The sequence below is a fragment of the Thermobia domestica genome, chromosome 8, assembly GCF_964235325.1.
Source record: "Thermobia domestica chromosome 8, izTheDome1.hap1.1, whole genome shotgun sequence".
Classification (NCBI taxonomy): domain Eukaryota; kingdom Metazoa; phylum Arthropoda; class Insecta; order Zygentoma; family Lepismatidae; genus Thermobia; species Thermobia domestica.
In genome coordinates, this window is record NC_137461.1 from 259,093,375 (window position 1) to 259,110,052 (window position 16,678).

At 34.9% G+C, this 16,678-nt stretch overlaps 1 protein-coding gene and 1 non-coding gene across 2 annotated transcripts in view; one reads left to right on the plus strand and one right to left on the minus strand.

Annotated features, from left to right (window-relative positions):
- The window catches only part of LOC145693571 (synaptic vesicle glycoprotein 2C-like), a 199,910-nt gene that overhangs the window by 158,158 nt on the left and 25,074 nt on the right, over nucleotides 1–16,678 (minus strand). The window lies entirely within an intron of this gene.
- TRNAT-CGU (transfer RNA threonine (anticodon CGU)) lies at nucleotides 5,690–5,762 on the plus strand. The gene has a single exon. It is a non-coding gene; the product is annotated as a tRNA-Thr (tRNA).

The following is a 16,678-nucleotide window of genomic DNA, read 5'->3' on the forward strand; positions in this document are numbered from 1 at the left end:
CATATGATAAGGTTTCTCTCCCGTGTTAGGTTTCTCTTTTGAGTTACTTGAGCACATTGAGTTATCTTTTCATGTAATAACAGTAAGTTCCTCATTGTTTATTCAAATCATTTACATGGTACAATCTGCGCACAGGAACAGCTTATCTGCAAGTTCTTCTTATGTATACCCAGATAATTCGGTACACCGAAGATGGAACCATTTATCACAATGATCGCAACCCACTGGTTTATCCTCACTTTCCAAAGCAAAATTGTTTATTATCACTCCACATCCTGCGCATATGGCTTCATCGCCGTAATCAATTACCTCTTCTTCATTGTGATATTCTTCTACAACAGCAGTGGTCGTCGTCTTCGATCGTTTCTTTGGATTTTCCAGTTTGTTGCTCTTTTTTGCTGTTCTTTCATCCCTTTTGCGTTTCTTTTCCTCCTCTAGTTTCTTCTGTTCTTCTTGTTTTGCAGTCAGTGCGCGGCGATATTCTTCTGAGCCAATCGCAAACGGTATCTTCTCTACCTTCTTCTTAGGCTTTTTGACTGGACTCTTAGGCCAGAACAGATGCTTTTTAAAAGTTGGCGTTATACATATTGGTCTGATAGTTTTAGGGGTTGTTGCGATATTCTTCTGACTTGATTCACTTGGTCCAGCAACAGCATCGCTTTCAACGTCCCTTGTTTCTTGCTGTGCTTCTGGTATAGAAACCAGAGCTTCAGTAGGAGGTTCTTTGAGAGAATAAGTATCTTGCTGAATATCTTTCATAGGTTCAGTTTCATTCAGTGTAGTTGATGTGTTTCCTTCTCATTTGATGGCACAAATTCTGGAATAGACGATTCCTTTCTTATTAAAGGCCTCTCTGATTCTGTTGTTGGAGCAGACATAACTGATTCTTTGTTTGGCACAATACTGATTTCCTCTTTCTCCTGTGCTGCAATGGTGTCGAATTTCTCAGATTTCGTTGGTAGAATAGATGTTATATTCACTCTGTTTTCAGTTGTTGCACTTGGATTGGCTTCAACAGCCAATGACTGGAGAAGATCATTTAGTAAATCCTTTCCAACAGTGAGAGTAGCTTGAGACAAGTGTTCATTGTTGTCATCAACTACAGGGATTTCACCAACTGCAACTTCGTCATCTAATGGTAAGTTGGCACTTTTAACATCAGTTTGTAGTGCTTCGTCCATCGGCTTTTCTGCTGGAAGTTTCAAAACTTCAAGAACTGTGTTGAAGTCAACCGCAGCCTTTTGAAGTTCATCCTTGTACACAGTAATAACTTTTCTTGCAGTACGAAGGTCTTCTTCACTAACATTTGGCTGAGTGGAAGTACTCTCTATGTTTTTGCATACACTCTTGATGCATTTTGTGTAGTCAACAGCGTCCGGATTGAAAGGATACAGTCCACATTTGCGAAACCCATTCTTTATTGTTGACGGTGTTGCTGCTGTTGCTAGGACCTCTGCAATAAGTGGTGCAAACTGAACTCCATGTAATTTGTTTAAAACTGTTGCCTTTGGCACACCAAACCTTTTACAAACGTCACGAACTGAAAGTTGTTTTGTTCTTACAGCTTCTAAGGTGCACAGCATATCAAATTCCGAATAGCGGAAAAATTTTCTTTTACATCCCGGAGCCCGAATAGCGGAAATCTGTCAAAAATACATAAAATTTCAAATGCTTCGCCATATTTCTAACAACAAAATGCATTACTATATTACAAAGCAGAAGTAATCAAGAATATATTAACAAAAGTTGTTTTTCAATATTGATACTCTTAATATTTCAGTGTTCTTCCCGAAAGCAGGTTCTGACCTGAAAAAACCAGAGCCGAGTGAATCGATATTTTTTATTGACATTAATCGGATGATGATGACGTCGCAAGGACGTGAGACCTAGAGTTTAACATGAGCTCCGAACCAATTGTATTCCCATGGAAAATTGAACCCAGGACTTTATTACAAAGCAGCATACTTTAACACTTACTTGAATTTTGTTGAATTTATTTATGTCCTTTAAGCATTTGTGGCACAGGACGGGATAGTGGAGGGAGAAGGATGAGGAAAGGTGTCGGCCAGAGCCTATTATGTAGGTAACATCATGACATGCGCCTGGTATAACTGACAAAACCCCTAAGAAACCTGTTAGAAGGGCCGGCATTGGGGTTTCAACCCGCACATCTCTCCATTCCCAATTCGTAATCCAGCAGGCTAGGCACTGGACAACGTGTCTGGTACATGCCTCAAAGAAAGTATTATTATTTCTCTCATTCAGGGAGACGTAGTAGACGTACAGGAAACCCTTCTTGTTCTCGTTTGTTTGCTTGTTTCTTTGTTTATTATGGTTTAACGTCCCTTCTTAGGATCAAGACTATGTAAAGACGTGGACCTACAGTTTACAGTAATATTCGAACCGCTTTAATTCGTTCTATGCTCTCCCGCTTCGAATTGAACCCGGGACACAGAGCACCAAAGGCACGGTTGCTATCCATTAGACCAGCGAGGAGGGCTTCTTGTTTTCGTGTAAAAAAAAAAACTTGGTTTCACATTGAAATAGTAGATCGTCATAAAAAGAAACTCTCAACTAAGTTACTGAACAAATTCCAGCCAGCAAAACGCGAAACATAGTATGAAACAGTGCGGTCGACAGGTGGCAAGAAATATTCCAATAGTCGACCAACACAAGAAACAGGCGGTCGATTTTTAGAATATGTCACGAAATCAAAAAATTTATACATGCATGTTGAAGAACAGACCTTAATACCAAACAGGAAATAATTTGAAGCAATTTGGCGCACTCTCAAATAATCCAATAATCGACCACCCTTGGTCGACAATTGGTTTGTATGGGAAAGAAAAAATGCCAAATTCCGACCACATTTTAACATGTATTTTTTCATTTAATACTATCCAGTTATTGACAAATTATACTGTACAGTTTCTAGAATAACTTAGTTTTGTAACAAAAACATTTCTTACCTCACGTACTATCTATATCCTCAGAAAAGCGAAAAATAACAGGTGCACAAGATTCCCATTACACGTTGTCGTAAACTGTGCACCTGAGTCGTAATTCTACAGATACGTTGAAATTTATCGGTGAAAGACGACCAGCTGGCCAAGGAAGAGGGAAACAATGATTGTCATTGGTGGTATATGATGCAAGCTTTATCGCGAATCACTTTCCGCTCCAAAAGACCATTAGATATATTTTATATACACAATAGTAAGCAAAAATGGTCGACTATTGGATGGCGGTCGACTATTGGCGAACTCACCCTACAGTGTTCGAAGTGGAAAAAAGCAGAGGCGGTATGTTTCATTATGATTTTGACTCAACATACCGGTTATTTAAATATTGTCTCGATCACTGAAAAACCAGAGACGGTATGTCCTCATTACTGAAAAACCAGCGGCGGTATGGCATACCACCGATACCGTCTTACTTCGACCACTGTATATATATATATATATATATATATGAACGGTCTTACCCGTCCCCCCCAATGTTGAAGACAGATTTGCGCCGATGGATATACAAAAACTATTTTTTGTTTCATGTTCACGTAAAAATAGCAAACAACATAAATAATAATTTTTGCGCACTGTCGTAGAAGATACGGTATACAAAACTTATAACAAATTATTTTGGAAATATAAATTTGTTTACCAGTATGATATTCAACAAGCAAAATCTACATAAGAAAAAAAGAAGAAAACCGTTGTAGCCTATATATCTGTGGTATTTTCTGCTGTGCGATAGTTAAGTTTTAAATTGTGGCAATTAAGTCAAAATCTCTAGGTCAAATGAAACAACAATAAGATTATATTGAAGTAAACTGTGGTATTTTAGTGATAACCTTACACGTTTCTGTGATAAGTTTAAATCTGTGCTACCAGCTATTACATTTCTCATTTTTTTTTTCTTTCCTTCGAACATTCTGAACTTTTGGTTCAGTAGAGTAGTTTGGTATTTCATTATCTTTGAGGTCACTGACCAGCTTTCACTTTTTATTTCTTTTCCTATTCTGCCTAATGATAGTTATGCTCATATAATTATAGAAAATCATATCGGATTATGTTTATGCATATGTTACTTAGTACAATCTTGTCTATTTCTTTGTAAAGACATTTACATTACTAAAGACAATAGACAACTAATACAGTATTCGAATTTCGAATATCAGAATGACGGGTATCATATCTAGCTGACAGAGATACTGAACGCAGTGTTTAATAGAACTGTTTTTAGCTTACCTATTTTAGTAATTTTCGTTAAGTATTTAGCATTTATTTTTACAGTCTCGTTAAGTTTCGAGGACTCATTTTACAGTTGGCATAATTTTGGATTTGTAGGGCCAGAATTTTTGGGTTAAAATTCGTACTTTTTCGCTATATTTTTTGTATTTTTTTGTTTATTCAGGTTGGATTAGGTTAGGTTAACTTAGTACTTATCTTTACTTAGTAATTATATTTTCGTAACATCAACTCATTCCCCTGTAAAAGTTCTGTTTTTTACTGATTTGTCCCTCTCCCCAATCCAAAACTCCCTTCACAGTTTTGTTAGGTTTTAAGAACTCATTTTAGAATGTTGTTGAGGTTTAAGATGTCATTTTACAGTCTTGTTAAGTTTATGGACTTACTTTACAATTCAGTTATGTTTTAAGATTTTTTCAGTTTTCTTATTTTTTAAAGGCTTATTTCATACTTTTGCAAGGACTCATTTTAAATGTTTGTTAACACGTTGGCCGCCATGTGCATAATTCTGATGCACAAATAGTGTGGTCCAAAATACCCCCAAAATTTGGCTTGGCGGCTAACGTGTTTTAAGGTCCTAGGACTTATTTTACAGTATTATTAATTTTTAAAGACCTTCTCCATTGTTCGCAATATAATGGTGTTAGTTTCTGTAGTGGTGTTTCTCTAACAATTTTTTTAACTCTTTCCACCCGTACTTTTTTTTAAATCTCAAAAATATAGAAGAAATATGATTTCTTAAGTTACTATGATCTACTAATTCTCATAAATATGATATAATGTTCTTCTTTTCTTCTTTCTGGTTATGACCTTGATTAAAACCTTAGCTTCAATGTTATTTTAAATTATTATAATAATTGGAAATTAAATTAAAAAAATGAATACATCTCCTTCAAATATATTATGTGTTCGTAATCCATTGCATTCCTACCGTAACTTTAAAAGATGTGCGTGAATAGAGTCGGAACCAGAGAGATCCGACACCAAAATTTACGCTCCCTCAGAATTTTCTGCACTTATCCCACGATCTCCTGAGCGATCACTATGCCGAAGATCGGCAGTTTTATATAATTAATATAATTACTTACTTTAATATAATTACTCACACAATAGATACTCTTTCGAGCCTGTTTGTGTAGAACTTGATGCTCACAATTATCGCCTTCCATTATTATCGAAAAGAATCCCAATATTCTGTGTTTAATTCCAAGAACAAGTTAAAATAACCACTATGTTTGAACACCGCAGGTCCCACCACAACTATGGATTCCAGTCAGAAACGAGAGAGTAGGATTGGACAAAACAGCATTTTCACCTTGGGAAATGATAAACTGAAATTCATTAATTGAGATAGGCTATTTAAGCAGTAATATTATTTTGCTATTAAAAAAGTGAGTAAAAGTGTAATGGATAATATGTAATAACAGTCTCATCTGTACGAAGCCTCCTTGGCTCAGTGGTTAGAGCACTGGTCTCGTGAACCAGGGGTCGTGAGTTCGAATCTCACATGAGGCAATAGTGTTTTAAGTGAATTGAATCATGATCTATCCACCTAGAATTTTGACATCTTTAAAGTAAACTTTCGGTTCTTGATTCTATAATGGGTAACAGTAATTAGAGACACAGAATTCATATTTTAATAGTGTTTAGTATATGTGAATACAAGCAGAGTTTCTCAAGTATTCTTTTAAAAGTAAAACCCAATAGACCTTCCTATTTATGATGCTATTTATTTTTTTTATTTTTTTTTTTACCAAACTTCCTGCATCTAGCCTATGGGACAATCATAGAGTTTAATTTTATTTTATTTCATTTTATTTAGTTTTTTTTTTTTTTTTTTTTTTTTTTTTTTTTTTTTTTTTTTACAATAGTGTTTTTATTTCATGTGATCGAACACTGTTTCAAATGTTTTAAAATACAAACTGTTTCAGGAAAATACACACACACACAAATATACAAAATGTAACTTCTATCACAGTGGTTGTCCTATTACGTATGTATTTGTCATTGGTTATAAGTAAGAATAATCTAATTTGTGTATTGTGTGCTACGGCATTGTTTATCAAGGCGACTCATAGCATTGTTGTTATTTCACCCTACCAACAAAAGAAAGAAATGAAATGTGTATATATGAAAATGAAATTGTTGGGTTTAGTTAGTTGAGCGTCCCTTTCAGCAGCGAGGCTATATGAGACGTGGACCTATTGATTAACGTGGAATCTAAATCACATAAGCTCCCACCGAGAATCGAATCCGGGTCTCCCACGCCAAAGGTGTGTATGCTAACCGCTTAGCCACGAGGGAGCTCAAAAGTTAAATTGTGTCACTTGGTAACTGGAAGTGCCATCAAAATCACAACCACTGAATTCTACCGTATAATTGTAAAACCAATGGGCAGCGTAAAAAGCAGGGAGTTCTTGGTTCGATTCCAGCTTACGTTATGTGAGACAGATGATTAAGGCAAGTAAATGATAATGAAAAAAATGCTGGAATGAGAATGTGGGAGGAAACGGGAGTACCTCGAGAAAAGCCAGGGACACGATATAATTAAGAAAGGATCTTTGCTACTTTTTTTATTTCCTAAATTTGTTTTAATAGGACAATAACAATCAACAATACTTTAATTTTTAAAAGTAGGCTACTTAGTACAAATAAAATGCGATTAAATAAATTGATAGTTAATTTCATATCATCTCACATAATGCGGACATTTTGGTGCCCGACTTATGACGTCATGAAGTTCATATACTTAGATTTCTGGGTTACATGGAAACATGGCACTTTGTATTGGTTTTATTAAACTTCCAAACTACTCTATACATAAATCTCAGAATTCTTATAGAGCGGCTTTGTCCATCAGTCTGTTGACAGGTATCAGAGCAAAAACGGTAAAAGATTTCGAGATGCAGTTTCTTGGAATCGATTCCGCGTCCGAAGGATAGGTTCCATCTCCTCCGTTACTCTCTATTCAAACCGGAAATGGTTCAAATTAGTCATTTCTGGCTTCAACATTTATCTAAAAAGAATAGAAACGGTCACAGGTAGTGCGAAGCATTTTTTTTTTTTTTTTTTTTTTTTTTGGAAAAATATTCAGCGTCTCAAGATATACCACATGACTCTCTACAACACTACCAAAACCTGTAGTGGTTTAAATGTACGATTATTTCCGGTTTCAATTCTAATTTCCCTAGAGCAGAAACGGTGAATCTTATCAAGATGCAGTTTTTTTTTTTTTTCAATTGATTTAGCTTCTCAAGAACCAATTCCATCTTTTCCATTAAATCTCTGTTCAAACTGAAAGTGGTTCAAACTATTTATTTCCAGTTTCAACTTATCGCCATACTACGAAAACAGTAACATATCGAGAAGCTGTTTTATATATACAGGGCCGGGTCCAGGATTCTCTGAGGGGGTGCACCAATAACAACCAGTACATTTGAATTAAATTTAGTTTTTTTTTTTTTAACGCCCTTTAGTCATCTGTGATGTGAATGAGGAATTCCTTGGAAAATGCTAAATGTCTGCTCTCAATGATTTTTTTTCCTTCAACCTTCAGAAAATTGGCTTAAACTATTGATTTTGCAAAACTCACTGCTAGCTTCTCACTTTAGGCACTGTATATTTACATCGAACGGGGGTGCACGTGTACTCCCCTAAATCCGGCCCTGTGTATATAAACAGCTTCTCAAGACAACATACTATTACTACTCCGAACACTCTACCAAAATCAAAAGTGGTTCAGATTCTATATTTCATTCGGTTTCAATACTGATTTTTATATAACAGAAAGGGCAAGAGATATCGAGATGTGATTTTCTGTAATCAAACCAGCGTCCCAAGCAAGGATGTTATAAATACAGGATCTGCCCATATGTATCTTCATCCTATTAAATCGATGAAGCCAAAAAACAACCGAGCATCGGCACGTCTGATTGACTACTCTCGTATCTGCCATCGTCTGATTGGCTACTTTCGTTTCCATGATTGTTGGCTCAAAACGTTGCGATCTTATTGAGCGAAGTGGGCAGAATAGGGGTAGCGAAACTGTGACGTATGGCTTCAAGATTTTGTTGTAAGGGCAGATCCTCTATTTTATAAGAACCTTGGTCCCAAGAATAAGTTCCATTTTCTTCTTTAACCAACTATTCAAACCAAAATTGGTTCAATTCAAACATTTCCAGTTTCAATGTTTATCGCCGTAGAACGAAAACGGTAACAGATAACGAGAAGGTGTTTTGGCAAAAGATTCAGTATCTCAACGCAATGTACCCTGACTATCCCGAATCGGAAGTGGTCGAAATTTACTACTACTTCCGGTGTCGGTACTGATTTCCATAAAGCAAAAACAGTATTGGTACTGATTTCAATCTTTATCGCTTTAGAACACTGGTGTCCAATTAAAATGAGCCTCAGGGCCATAGCCATCTTTACTAGTAAGGTGGAGGGCCGCAACTATTATTATTATTATTATTATTATTATTATTATTATTATTATTATTATTATTATTGTGACAGGAAGTGGTATATTTCTTGCGCCCTATGGCTTCTAGGCAGAATTCGAGGAAGAAAGGGTCTCCTTTTTAAAGTTAGACCAGATGTATTGGTTATTGAAGTAATCGTCCCTTTCAGGAACGATGCCTTGTCATGAGTTACATTAGCGACTGCAGTGTTGCCGTGGATGCCCGCGCCTTTTTGTTGTAAAGAAGCACCAAATGGATGCTTTATTTAGAAAGAAGAGTGGAAACATTAAAAGAATGAATAAATATAAATGAAAATATTATCAGTACTAACAATCGTGAGAGCTTTATGGGCTGCAGAAAATGGTTTGGCGGGCCGCCATTTGGACAGCTCTGCTATTGAACAAAAGCAGTAAAGAAATAACGAGTAATGGTTTCCTGATAAGAATTCAGTGTCCGAGGAACAGATTCTATCTTGCATTTTATTTAAGGCCAACATACACTAGCGTATTTTCAGCGCGCATTTTCGGTCCGTAAAATGATGTCGTAAATTTCGGTCCGTAAGTTGGCCCATACACCTAGCGTAAAAATAGGCGCGTAAAAGAAGAAGAAAAAGAAGCGGTCATTTTTCGCTCTTCCTCTTGCCTGTTGTTTGAGCACGCGGTCGTTTTCCAGTTTGCTCAAGTTGTTTGAAGAGGACGCATATATCTTCTAAGTGCAGGTCCTATAAACATTATGCTATTAAGGAAACGAATAAAAAGAAAGAACAACAGAATAGATTTGGATAGTAAGTGATATTCAAATGTAGGAGTACTTCTTGTTTCTTTTTCGTAGTATCGGAATGTAAAATTCCCATAGAACGTTTTAAGAAAGTTAAATCAGATTAAAAAAAAAAAAAAAAAAAAAAAGGAAGAAAGAAAGAAAAACAAAAGCTAAATGCATGATTTTGCGAAAGCAGTATTCAATTTATTAATTTTTCTCACTAAATTTGTTAGACTTCTCGAACAAATAAATAAATCTACTCTCTTGGCGTAACATATCTCATGGAACCAGGGCCTACCATGACCATCCAGCTTGTGCCACTCATGTCTTTAGGGCAGGGTGCGAATCCCGGGCCGGAATTTCCTTGTATTTTGTTTTAATCCCTTCCAAAAGCAACAAATTGAAACATTGATCGCTCACAAAGCAATCAACTATCTCCTGTTAGGAACTATTTTATTCCCCTTCAAATATACACAACCTAATTTGCGCACTGCTTTTGGGTAATGCTCAGCACATCTGCTGCTCTTGTAGAATCTAGTCCTTAATAAAAGGGTCAAGTAAAAGAAGGAAAGTCAACCGTCTCCAAGTACAAACAAACCAAGTTTTAATTTCGAAGTGCGACTTGACAAGCTATTTAAAAGTTACAAAGAATATCTAGAATATTAAAATTTAATATTTAGAAAACGAATTAACACTTGATCTGAGGTACAACATAACCAAATGAAAACAATATCAAATGTATTGTTGTATTTTACTAATATGAAAAGAAAGGTGGCAACTAATTCACTCTCCTGTTTTCTTTCACGATCTTTGAAGCATAGCATTTGTTCTAACAGTGATGATATTAATGCACCATGCTACAATACACTGGATAGTACATTTGCTCATAATAATAAGTTGCTTGGAAGTTAAAATATCTTTTTAAGATAAAAAAATACTTTACCTTAAATACAACTAATTTTTAAATATATAAGTGCTTGTGCTATCTCTTATCCGTTTAGCAACTGAGAATAGATTGCTTTATATTTAGAATAGTTCTCATCAGAGTCGTAACTAAGTTGGGGAGCCAGCGGGGCGGTTGCCCCGGGCGCTGATAGCAAGAGGGTGCCGAAGAAGCAAGAAGAAAGGAAAGTATTGGAAATGAAAATAGATTTATTAAAAATTTTCTTGCTCGCTACGCCCGCAATCCAGACGTTTCAATAAATCAGAACAAGTTTTTACTTATTACTTTAAAAAAAAAACTATTATATATGATTTCTTAATGACGATGTGACATACATGCTGCCAAGTAATAACTTACAGTGTAAACAAGAGCGTTTTCAAAATCAGAAACGGCCACAGTCTTGAATACGTACGAATTACGCATTTTGATGATGATAAGTTTGGTTAGTTAATCGCGTTTTTCTACCCAATCGTTTTAATCACGACGGTGAGAATAAAGGTATGAAAAATGAAAGGAGTGAAGAGACACACAAGTTGGTGTTCGCGCTGGAATATTAAAAATGAAGGTAAACAAGGAGAATAATAACGTTCTTGAATTTGAAACAGTTGTAGAATAGGGGCTTAATGGGTCAGAACTTTACCCCACGAATTTCGTCTTTTTCAAACACTGATCGCTACCAGTATTATTATTATTATTATTATTATTATTATTATTATTATTATTATTATTATTATTATTTCATTGACATATGAAATGCTTCCAATTTAAAGTAATTTATTAGGATTATTTCTGCATCAACTACTTGTATGATATTTTTTATTTATCTACATACCTACAAAGTACACACACATTATATATATATATATATATATATATATATATATATATATATATATATATATATATATATATATATATATATATATATATATATAATATTTGTGTGTGTGTGTGTGTATCCATGTATTTTAATATGTTTATTAATAAAAGTAATCTTAAATTCAAAATTTTCAGTCATTAAGAAATTAATTAAGTACTATAATTTTGAACATACACTATGTGATCAAAAGTATCCGGATACCCGGATGAAAACGACTTACATGTTCGTAGCGCCCCCCATCGGTACTGCTGGAATTCAATATGGTGTTGGCCCACCCTTAGCCTTGATGACAGCTTCTTCTCTCCAGGCATACTTTCAATCAGGTGCTGGAAGGTTTCTTGGGGAATGGCAGCCCATTCTTCACGGAGTGCTGAACTGAGGAGAGGTATCGATGTAGGTTGGTGAGGCCTGGCACAGTCGGCGTTCCAAAACATTCCAAAGGTGTTCTATAGGATTCAAGTCAGGGCTCTGTGCAGACCAGTCCATCACAGGGATGTTGTGGTCATGTAAAAACTCCGCCACAGGCCATGCAGTGTGAACAGGTGCTCGATCGTGTTGAAAGATGCAATCGCATCCCCGAATTGCTCTTCAACAGTGGGAAGCAAGAAGGTGCTTAAAACATCAATGTAGGCCTGCGGTGTGAGAGTGCCACGCAAAACAACAAGGGGTGCAAGCCCACTCCAAGAAAAACACGACCACACAATAACATCATTACCTCCGAATTTTATTGTTGGTACAACACATGCTGACAGATGACGTTTACCGGGCATTCGCCATACCCACACCCTGCCATCGGATGGCCACATTGTGTATCGTGATTCGTCACTCCACACAACGTTTTTCCACTGTTCAATCGTCCAATGTTTACTCTCCTTACACCAAGCGAGGTATTTACCTGCATGATGTGTGGCTTATGAGCAGCCACTCGACCATGAAATCCAAGCTTTTTCTCACCTCACGCCTAACTGTCATAGTACTTGGAGTGGATCCTGATGCAGTTTGGAATTCCTGTGTGGTGGTCTGGATAGATGTATGTTTATTCTCTCTTCAACTCTCTTCAACTGTCGACGGTCTCTGTCAGTCAACAGACGAGGTCGGCCTGTACGCTTTTGTGCTGTACGTGTCCCTTCACGTTTCTACTCCACTATCCCATCAGACACAGTGGACTAGGGATGTTTAGGAGTGTGGAAATCTCGCGTACAGACTTCTGACACAAGTGACACCCAATCACTTGACTACGTTCGAAGTCAGTGAGTCCCGCGGAGTGCTCCATTTTGCTTTCTCACGATGTCTAATGACTACTGAGGTCGCTGATAATGAGTACCTGGCAGTAGGTGGCAGCACAATGTACCTAATATGAAAAACGTATGTTTTGGGGGTGTACGGATACTTTTGATCACGTAGTGTATGTAGTAGCCAAACTACATTTTGGATTTCAAGTACAAACATTAAACATACCATTTACCTCCATCGATCAATATTAAGAAATTCCCAAAGAAGGTCCCTTCAGAGCTTCCCTTACATTTCACAAAATATTTTTACCGTAAAACAATCAAAATTAAAATCTTCTTTATGTGCTCACGTACAGAATATCATAAAATTACAAAAGTTTACAATTATTACTGGAAATTGATGCTGTTACCCATTTCGAACATTTTTTAAATCACATAATTTCTAACGTATTAAAATTTCATTTCTTATATATAGTATGAAACGTAAATAGTTGTAAATTTTCATAATTGTTCTCAAAGTGGATTTGTGTACAGCAAAGGCAGTTTTGTAAGTTTAACAAAAAGTCCAAAATAAGCCTCTTGAAAACAGCTTTTATTTGTAAAAGAATAGAGAATGATCACTTTTGGCTGTTGCAATAGTCTGTGCAAGCAGCATAATAAAGATTCAACGTAGGATAACGACAACAGCTGCTTCTTTTATTTGTAAAAAAAAAAAAAAAAAAAAAAAAAGCTTGATAAGGTGAGTGTAGGGGCGCCGAATTCTACTTTGCCCCTGGCGCCGAAATCTCTACCAACGGCTCTGTTTTTCATCCACCTTCTAAACATTTGTATTGTTTACTAATACTTATCGATTCGACTGAGATATTCCTCATTGTTATATATATATATATATATATATATATATATATATAGCTATATCGAAAATTTTCGAATTTTTAATATTCCCCTTCACCGGACGCAAATTCTTATTAATTAATACACTGAGAGAAGTCAGTTATTCGTACAGCGGTATATTGTACAAATATACAGAATCATTATGTTTACTACAGAAATCTGCACGGAACATACATTATCCATATGCTACAGACTTTCCCCGCTTAGATGTTACATCATACCGTTGCAGGATGTATGTCATCTAACAGTCTTCCATATATCACATACGTATACGTATGTTACATACGCCAGTTGTATGCTACATGCGTATATCTGTATGTGAGATCCTGACCACCTATATACAGTTCTTTCGTTCGTACAGAAAGTACGTTTATTCGAAACATGTATGCGGAAAATATGTATAAAATGAACTTTTTTCAGTTATACATTTACTGTACGTTAAGTCCTAAAACTACATGATTTACACATGTAACCTACGTTTTTACGTACGCCACATAGACCCTACATTTTTCTCAGTCTATAATTTCACAATACGCCCTCTGTCCGCCTCTAATGTTAATGTATAAGATATAAGAAATTTACAGCATTCAATGTAGGGTCTACTGAAAACCTTGTGACACAGTAAGCAGACACTTTTAATCGATGAAACCAACTTTTAAATTAAAAAAAAAAAAAATTGGTTGAATCTAATGACTGGACCAAACCACATGTTCAAATTTAATATAACAAATTTGGTGTTTTTTTTTTTAAAAAAAGGTCATTTATTTAATTGTAAACAAATTAATTTAAGTTGTTGGCCAATGTAATGACTATTAGTGAATATTCTATATTTGAACGCATCGTTTGATTATTAACAGTTAATGAAAATATAATGAAACTAATTGTAGATCTGAAGTGAAGTAATTCAAATAAAACCGTATAGATCTAATTAAATACTACTAAAATTATTCCTCAACAATTTCTTAAAATTCACTTAAATTGGGAATATTATTGACAAGTTTGCTGTCCATCGGCGATTAGGGGCATGGAGGTAATTGCTGCCCCCACTTTTTTTGGCTTTACACTATAGCCTAATTAATTACATGCCCCCTTACTATTAGTAGTGTTTTGTCCCCCTTTCTAGTGTTCATACCCAATTGACGTCACTGGTACTTTTCATTACAAGCGAATAGATCTGTGTTTTTGCGCAACTACAATTGATTACGGAAAGTAAGATAAATTTAACGCTTTATTAAAATTATTATAGTTATTTAGTATACTAAATATTAAATTTGTCTAAAAGAAAGATGTTTGCACGTGTATGTTATATGGGAACATAAAAAAACTGCAAATAAGAAAATGTGGGATTGTTACAAATGATTGTAGCTGTTTCATGAATTTGGCGTAGCTATGATATTTGGCATATTATCACGAAGCTTTACTATAATATAGACCTTAATTTATTTAATTTCGAACTTATAGTAGTCAAATTCTGTTCAAACATTAGCTATTCACAACTCTCTATTTTCCAATTCAACTCAGATTAGGTTATTTTCGAACAAAGATAAACTATTCTGAACTACTGGTTTGTTTAAATTTTACTACATGTTGGTACAAACATCCAACTGCTTATTAAACTTAACTGAGAGCTACCCAATCTTAGTTTAGATTTTTTCAAAAGAAGTTTAAACTGTTAACTCATTAAAGACACTTTGGACCAAATCCATTCGTTCGTTTAAATTTATTACTATTATTATTATTATTATTATTATTATTATTATTATTATTATTATTATTATTATTATTATTATTATTATTATTATTATTATTATTATTATTATTACATTTGTTTCACAACTTATGAACCAATGATTTGAAGCAATCTAAGTCGGAAGAGTTTCCATTTACTGGTTCAGAAAATAAACAGATTTGTTTTATTTTAAATTTTCATTTCTCTCAGTGTAAAGAGCCCGTCGTATTGTATGTTTTTAATACTCATAGTTCTTATATTCATTACATAAGGCATATTTCACTGTAAGAAAGCGTAGTTATAAGGAATTAAGCAGAAAGTAAAAAGAAAAATGTCAACAAACTTGTATGTTATACGAAATTGAAAACAATTAAGTATCAATTAATTTCGAAGCTCTAGTAGTAAAAATGACACTAAAATAATACACTATTAAGTAAGAAGAAAAATAGTACACTATTAAGTCAATTATTATATAAATTCTCCTGACAGGATGGACATGCTACTTATAAAGATAGTAAAACGATTAAGTTGAGTTGATTTTGAGTTTAACGTCTCTTTCACCAGCGAGGCTATATGAGACGAGACCTACTGATTAACGTGGAATCCGGACCACATGAACTCCCACCGGGAAGCAAACCCGGCTCTCCCACGCCAAAGACACGTATGCTAACCGTTTAGTCACAGAGGAGCTCAGTAAAATGATTGAGTTGTTCGTGAAAGAAATTATTTAAGTGTCAGATATTCATTGTTATTTAATATTTTGTTATAATAGACCTTAAGTTAACTTTTATCTGGGGAGAATTGATAGTAACCACACCACAAAGGTTGAGAAATGCTTTAATGGCATACTTCGAGTTAACATGAACTATTATGAGTGTAATCCTATTTTTTGCAAATGGGTGTAATTTCAATTTTGGCGTTAGGTATGTTCTGTTTTGAGTCTACATAAGCTTTTCAAATAAGTGTTGGCACAGTCCCCATCATGACGAGATATAATAAAATGTTGAAAAATATTCAACATAGCTGGTACCCTGGATTGAACTTGAACTTTTGAGGCTGAAAAGCAAGCACACTAAAACGAGCGGTACAATGATTGTGCTATTTAGACTTAGTATGTGAGCACTAATGGCGAAATAGGATTATTAGGTCTATTAAATTTAAATATATGTACAATCTGAGGTTTGAAATAATTTACAAAGAAAGAAACACTAGCCTATGTATTGTGGGTTATCACATTTTCTTTTTCACGAGTAATGTTAAGATCACGTGGGAAAAAATAATGATTTTCTGAACCTATTTTGTTACAAGTTCTTGTAAAATTGAGAAGGTACTTAAAATAACAATCAGCAAGTGGTCGAAATAGCAAAAAAATTTCAGCGAATTTCGATAGTCAAACGCAATTTTTTGCTGTTTTATCAGGCAGATATCGAGATAGTATCTTGTTGAAGTATCTTGGGACTAATTGTCAAATATTAAATTTAATGTTAAATTCGTAGTCGAAAGACATCATGTTCGATTGGATTGGGTTTGACTT